Source organism: Pseudomyrmex gracilis, unplaced genomic scaffold (genome assembly GCF_002006095.1).
Source record: "Pseudomyrmex gracilis isolate BER0280 unplaced genomic scaffold, ASM200609v1 scaffold_298, whole genome shotgun sequence".
NCBI classification, from domain to species: Eukaryota; Metazoa; Arthropoda; class Insecta; order Hymenoptera; family Formicidae; genus Pseudomyrmex; species Pseudomyrmex gracilis.
The window spans coordinates 84,608-93,045 of record NW_018020882.1 but is presented as its reverse complement, the minus strand read 5'-3'; the positions used below and the strand labels follow the sequence as shown (position 1 = coordinate 93,045).

General features: G+C 28.8%; 1 non-coding gene across 1 annotated transcript; it reads left to right on the top strand.

Moving 5' to 3' along the window:
- Positions 1–8,356: 8,356 nt before the first annotated feature.
- Trnas-aga lies at positions 8,357–8,438 on the top strand. Its single transcript has one exon. It is a non-coding gene; the product is annotated as a tRNA-Ser (tRNA).

Here is an 8,438-nt window from a genome sequence, read left to right as displayed (position 1 = left end):
TGTATATGCAAAATATATATTAATATATATTATATATTTTTTAACTAGATAATATATTAATATATGTTTTATTTATAATTTTTTTTTTTTTATAAATGCGTCGTATTATTACGTTATTTGATATTCTCATATTTTATGTATTTGAAGAAGCTTGTTCATGGTGAAAAAAAGCACATTGATCCTTTATCTTGATTTTTGTTTTTTTGTTTTTTTTTTTATCTTCTAAATATGTGTAGACACAAAGATCTAATATTCGAAAAACAGGCTTCATCTGATCTATATTAAAATACTAGTTGCATTATAAGAAGTCAAATTTATATTTATAAATTTACACTTTGTGACTCGCTGCGCGCGCGCGATTATTGTACAGAGGTAACGAACAATGCTACAATATGTGCAAATCACATAAATGATCAAGATCTATTGATCAGCAGAATCTTTGTTCTGTTGAGCTGAGTAACAGCAAGTTTTTGCATCAAATAGGAATATATATGTATATCATACGATAATAGTTAAGAATCAAAATTCTCATATTTAAACTCTTGTCTTATATTGCAACTCTTGTCAAATATATTGCAAGAGAATCAACCAAATACGCGGAACTATTTCTTCAATTAGTTTCACGTCTTTGGCCAGCAATTAGATAGGGAATTTTTATTTTCAATGATAGATAGAATTAATTCTCGTCTTGTTTTATTTTTGTAAACAAATGACACAAATTTAAATATCGATGATATATCTATTTATGTAATGATGTAGTAGAAATGAAAAACCCGTGTATAGGTGTATATTTACTTAACAACGTTGCATCAAAATTCTGATGAAAGTAAAACTTCGATTTTATTTTTTAATATTATTTTACTTTATCTGTTTTTAACGAATTGTCCATGCTCTTTCTTTTGCTCCGTTACATTATACACTTTATTTCGCTTTTTATATTGTATCATAGATTTGTATTATTATACCACACACATCTCCCGCAACATATTCTTATTTGTCATTAATGACAAATTCGTAAACAAAATGATCTCTGTAATTTTTTAAAGTAAACAATTTGATATATATATATACATAAATAAAGAAGAATATATATATATATATTATGTACATACATATATATATACAGCTGACATATCACCCTTAGACCTGAGCCACCTATCCACGTAACATCTCTCTCTCGTGTCCTCCAAGATTTATTAAAAAAATCTGTTGCATTATAATTTTCTTTCTACAAGCATGAAGACAATTGTAACGTTTTGTTTTATTTTAGAGTGAAAAAATTGTGTTGAAAAATTATTTCTCTTTTATTAAAAATGATAAGTTCAGTTTTCCTCCGTATTGGTGGCTCATAAAAAATGCTAGTGTAGCTTAATTAAAATTTGTAATAAAAAAAAGGTGAAAAAAGTTTTAATTTAAAACTAAACTCATCGGTATGTGTGTTTCGGATAATTTATCTATATAAATCTATCGCCTATTATGTGTGTATATGCTATAATAGAAAAGATTAAAAAAAAAAAAAAAAAAAGAAAGAGTTCGTCGCTTATATTGAATCTGGTAGCCTAAGTGTGAATTATAAAAGTTAAATAATTTAAATACCGCGGAAAAGAGATAAACGTTAAGAGAGAGAGGAGAGATTTATTTTCACTATGTGTAATTACACTCTGTAGTACGCGAGCGACATGTCGCGGCGCGAAGTATATTACGCGATAAAGATAAAAAATAATAGTTGTTATTGTTTTTTAGTATGAAACTCTGAACAGTGCCTCGTTAAAAAAAAAAAATATCTCTGTGAAATACTTTCCGCGAGTCTAGATGTTCTACACACGTAAGGTCTCTACCATCTGTAATCCGTGTCTACGATAATGTTTCCCTATTGTCATTCTGTATTCTTCGTTAATATACTACGCTCTTGTACGTCCAAAAATTCCGAAATAATTGTGTATTACTTCATCGTGTGAGATAGATTTAACGAGATATATTTAATGGGAAAAAGCGCAACATATACAACTCAAAGTATTACGTTCGCACTTGATAAGGTTCGAGTGATACTAAAACATCGCGTGTTACACAACGCATTAAAACGCGTTATTTGACGCGATTTATATTCATGTAATTGTTATTCGTAGTGTTGTTCAAAATAGCTCCGCAAAAGCGAGATTAAAGTGACTTGATGTCAATGTAGTTAATAAAGCGAAAAACGATATCACACGAAAGGCTCAACGCGAAAGATGAATGTTTTAAAATGGCACTGCCAATTTACAATGTCTTGATGATTGCGAGTAAAAAAAGCAATATTAAGCGTTTAAGAAAATATGCTACGACGACAACAAAAAATTGACAGATGACAAACGGATTTATCTTTGTAAAGTCAAGGCTATTGTTCAATATATGTTAAAGTGTGATTTTTTTTTTTTACAATTATTAAAACCATAGAAATATGTTTTTGCTCATAATTGTGAAAAAAAAGTTTCTTTATTAGACAGAGAGTTACACAAAATCTAACAATTTTTTCATCTTGTATTAATTCTTCATCAATTGTTTACATATATACATGAATTTATTGACAATGAGATAATCAGATGTATGCGCTGACGCTTTTTTTCTCGCAGGAATTTTCACGAAATAAAAGATTGGAGAACGAGCCTTAATTATCGCGATCTTTCTGTTCGTTGCACAGAGACGATCAACAATATATAATTGTACAAATACTTCGCGTTGTACTCAATAGGAATTCTACGTGAACAAGAAAAAAACGTGTGTTTTGTTCGCATATATATGTATATGTCTCATCTATTGAGAGAGAACACACACATCTAGCAAAACATCTAGAAAATATAATCTTATGAAAAAGAATCTACGAATGAAGTGTCGTCGTATAGTACTTGCTCTAGATACATGTGTGTATAATCAATAATGATATCCGTAATCGTAGACTTTTTTTATTAGCCTACTTAATAATTAGAAGATTCTTAGTAGTGTGTATAGACCGCTGTCTATAATTTCTCTCGCGGAAAAAGGACACTGATAGAGTGAGGGAAATGTCGTCCTTCAACGCGATAAAAAAAAATAATATATATATATATATAATATACATACATATTTGATGTACTTAGAAGTGGATGTGTAGAACGCTAGAAACTATTGTCTATATATTTTACGTGCTGTAAGTTAAGACGACATTGCACCAGTGTAAACTTTCTTCTCTTAATAGAAGATACCTAAGATTTTAGAAAAATAGCGATGATGCTATGTATCTTCCAAAATTTAGGCAGCATCTCTGCAGATAAAAAGGAAGAAAATTATACATATATATATATATATATGTGTATATATATATATATATATTTGTATTCATGTAATTGTTATTCGTAGTGAATATATATTTATATATATTTAACTATCAGTTTATATAATCGCAAAAAAAGTTTTTTTCTTTGTTGCGATTCTAAATGTTACTTGCTTGAGCAGTTTCATCTCAATTTACAACACGTGCTTGTAAAATATAAATCTGTGTAAGCTTGTACATGAAAATTCATGAGAGAACACGGAATATTTATGTACGGAATATTTATGTACGGAATATTACGTACTATTTTAGAGCGTAAAATGTCTGTTTTTTGCTAAAAGAACAGAGTTCCCTAAGAAGAGATGACAATTGACATTATCGTGTGATTATTGTGAATTAATTATTTCAAACAATTGTTTGAAGAAGAGACAGTTATTGAGAGGTTTAGTATTTTCATGCTAAATCGAAAATATATCGAAAGATAAAATTTTTATTATTATTAGTTATTTGAAATTAGAATAGAAGAAATAATAGAAATATGTGAGATTTTGAAGTAAAAGAGCATCATTAAAAGTTCTTCGATGTGTGTGTTAGAAGAAAGAGAGAGAGAGAAAGAAAGAAAGAGAGAGAGAGAGAGAGAGGGAAGGAGAAAGATAATAGAGTTTAATATCAACATTATAGAGATACATGACGTAGTACATCTCTGTATATGTTATTTTGTAATTTTAATTTTCTACTATGTTATCTCTATTATGTTATTTACGTGTTAAGACATGGTGTGTGCATAATACATAAAGAGAGAGTTGTATTTCTAAGAATTTACTAGATCAATATATTATTTGACTTTGATGATAACTCTACAAACAGATCTATAAATATAATTTGATACTGGCACATGTGTAGTGCACATATAAATTTGTATAAATGTGTAATAATTTTTTTCTCATGCAGCAGAATGTTACAATTACTTAGTTGATGATGAAAGATTTATTGTCATCATTTGAGATTGCTCAATTCTCTTCTCGGATCTCGTCAGTTTAGTGCGTGTCGGTATATTTTTATTGCAGTTTCCACAGACACAATATTCTACGAAGAGAAATATAATGTTGAAAAAAAAAAAAAAAAAAGATTTTTTGCGTGATATAAGAATTGCAACGGCGTTGAAGATGTCTTGAAAAAGCGTAAGGACTATAGATGAGCAAAGAATGCATTCCGGATCAAAGTCTTTTCCATTTAAAAACTCTTAGCAGTAGAACGAGTGTGTAACTCTTAGCAGCACTAAAAAGAGACATGTTGCAGATAGATGTAAAAATGACGATTAAAAGCAATGAGCGCAAGTGCACTAAACTACTGTTACATATGTTCAGTAAATTATGCGTGTGTGTGTGTGTGTGCGTGCGTGGTTAGTTACTCTCAAAATCCGATCAAAACTAGCACGCAAAGCGAGGTTCCGTATAAGAAATTTCTACACAATATAGTATGAAAAAACCGCACTAAAGTTTTGTTTTATAGTTTTTGCTTGTAATAAAGCAGAGAGACGGGGAGAGAGGAGGAGGCTAAACTCTTCGAACTCTCACAGCAATTTTCCCAGTTTTCGGATTTTTGTAATTTTGAATTGTGAACGTACATTAAACGTTAACATTAATTTTATCACACATTTATTATCATACGAATGTCTAACACATATCTGTGTTAAAAAAATACTAAAATGTTACAAAATTCTTTTTTGACACAATTTCTGTATTATTTCTTTCTGAGTATAAACACATTGTTTGTTTTTTTTGTTTCAGAATGTTTAAAATTGCGTGAAAGTATATATTTTTAAGAAATTTTAAAATAAAGGTGTTTTTGCGCACAAGAAAAAAAAACTCGCCAACAGAACTCACTTACAACAATGATTATTATTTGCATAAAAAAGAAAGTTAACTCAGAAAAAATTGGCTCTACTATTTCTTATCACTATTAGCTCTATTATTCTATATCTGTAGTATATAAGCAAGATATATTTGTCGTTCGAGGTATACGAGATTTATATCTATATGTAAATGTCTAATTACATACACACTATGTTGCCGCTTGATCGCGATTACGAGGGACACGACATTTCTCTCAAAGCAGTATAGAAAATTACGAAGATTTTAGCCAAATTGCGCGAACAATTGCAATCGCGCCAAGTATATTTTTCGAAGATGACAAGTTTTCTCAGAGATTTAAACAAAAATTTCTTCCCTCTTCCAATTTGGAAAGTCGAGTCCTAGTGGTACGATCCTGCGACATTTGTAGTAGTTGATCGATTTATATTTATCGAGATTTTAAACATCAGCGCAATTTTGTGAAAAAATCGAGCACAAAATCCATCCGGAATTGTACACACAAAGCGGCCATTGTGTGAGTTTATTATTGATGTGCAAAGTTAATTACGGTTACATTGTCGTAGAGTTAAAAAGAAAAGGAGTTGTTTTTCGCGCGCTCTCCACATTGCTAAACTGTTCTGCATAACGGCATAATAATAAGATTATCATGTCGTTAATTGAATATCCATCAATAATTCAATATTGCATTCTTTTTATCTCGAGAACTTTCTCAGTTTTTAATTTAAGATCTGTATTTAAGATAAAGTTGATTGAAAAATTTTTTAATAATGATTAATTTTATGTACATGTATACACCGAATCTTCTAATGGCGTTACAAATGACGTTATGGAACTTCGAAACTTTTACGTGCCATGTGAGAGATAGGCCTAACACTCTTGAAAACTAGTTGCAAAAAAAAAAAAAAAAAAAAAAGGAGAGAATAATTTTTTATATACAATACTTCAGGTTGTTTTATATTTTTAATTGTAGTATTGATTTGTGTGATTGCATCGAACAAAAATATGTGTGTCTTAAAACTTACGCTACACAATTATCGTTTCTCACGCGCGGGTAAGCTAATTAAAAAACTAATTAACTTATCGTGCTCTCGATCAACGACACTGTCATTTGAAATATATATATATACATCATGATCATCGTATATATAATAAATATCAAGTTTACTCTTCAGGTCATTGAGTAGAATGTAGGATTTTTTCAACTTCTAGGTGTTAAAAATACACGAGAAATATTTTATAAGTATGCATATGTATATCTACAAATATAAGTATATATTATATCACGTATAAGGGCATTACGCGTGTGTAATATATACTATAAATATATATATATGTATGAAAATATATATACGTATATATATATATATATATATTCAAATATGTACAATTTCTCACATCGTCATGGGTGTATTGTTATAGATTAACTACGTAAAGGTGGCCTCGTTGTGCTTTAATTGGGAGAAAAAAAGGCCACTCTTGCTTACTCTTTTATGAAACACGCGCCACGTCCGCGTGCATAAAAGTATATATAAATATACATACATACATATGTGTATATATATATATATGCGTGTGTGTGTGTGTATGTGTGTGTGTGTGTGTCTATATATGTATATATACACACACATATAAAAATACATAAAATCTGTCATTTTTCTGTTAAGATACTTATATTATTATGGCTATTATGGCATAATAATCGTGAATGTTGTGGAGTGGATCTATTTATGAATCCGTCGATCGTTAATGTAATCAAACGTGTTCTCCTGCGTGAGTTTTAATAGAACACTTTAAATTCATTCTCTCTTGTGAATGCATTCCTTTCTTCTCCTATTTTTGTTTTTTTTTTATTAACAACAGAATAAATATTTTTTGTGTAAACTTAAGTATGAAATTATATGGAAAATATAAGAAAAAAAAAAAGGAAAAACCGTCACCAGTCGCAAATATGATGTAACGTATATTATTTATTAATACCAAAAAATATGTTTTGACTTGTAAATTGAGTCTTTTTCAATATTATCTTGGTGCACAATAATAATTAACTGTTCAACGATTAAATGTTGAATTTCAAAAAAGTTATCGATCAGGGATGTGCGCGCAGAAAATATAAAAAAATATTAAGAAAAAATTAAAACTTAATCAAATATGTTATTATTCGTCTACCATATCCATATTTAATGATGGAAACAAGAGAAAACAAAAGGTAAGTAGTAAACCACGATGAATATGTTAGACGTGTTAAAAAATATATAAATAAATATATATATATATGTGTATTATATTATATACAAAATCAATATAGATATATGTATGTACAATTAGATATATACATATATATGTACAAAAATATACAATGATGCGCTACATATATAATATCTGTATTGGAATATTATACGTTATGTATTTATGATCGAATTTTTTGCATCTTTGTGACACAAAGTATCACGTCGCAATATATAGTATGAGTCTGATAAAAAAGTTTTTTTGAAAAATGTTTTTCAAACCCTCCTACAGATAAGAAAATACATATTTTTTCACACTATTAATCAAAAAAATTTTTTTCAATAGAATGGAATAGTTTTAAGTTACTCTCTGTCGATAGTACTCAATGAGCTTAATAACTTTTATATTAGAGTACTTTTTGAGAAGTCAACCGTTGTCGAGATGTAAAAAAAAGTAATAAAAATAAAAAATATGAAACAAATCTTTTTACTATTACAATAAGTACTCAAAATGTTTACTATGTTATTCCAGACATGTTTGCAGTCTTCGTGAAAAGATTGCTTGGATTTTTTCTAAGTCTTGAATGCAAAGTCTTATTTTGCAAACAATATTTTTTATTTTTTCTATCATGTTTTCTCAAATGGTAAGACATTCTTCTATAATATGTTTTCCTTCATGTTCTATATTTTTGATAATGAATGTCTTCTCTCATCTCAAACTATTTTTGAGAAAAATATGTTGAAACGTTTTATCAGACTCACCTTGTATATACAAAACAATATTAAATACATAATTAGATTTATTATGAATACTAATATAATAATATAATATTATGAATAATAATAATAATAATAATAATTACGGGATTTTGTCAAAGACCAACAAGAAATATAATTAAATTAATGTATTTTGCAAAAACTATGTATGTCGTTTATGTAAAAACCTCGAAGTGGGAGAGACCGAGTTCGTAGCAGTCGTGGCCGAGTGGTTAAGGCGTCTGACTAGAAATCAGATTCCCTCTGGGAGCGTAGGTTCGAGTCCTACCGACTGCG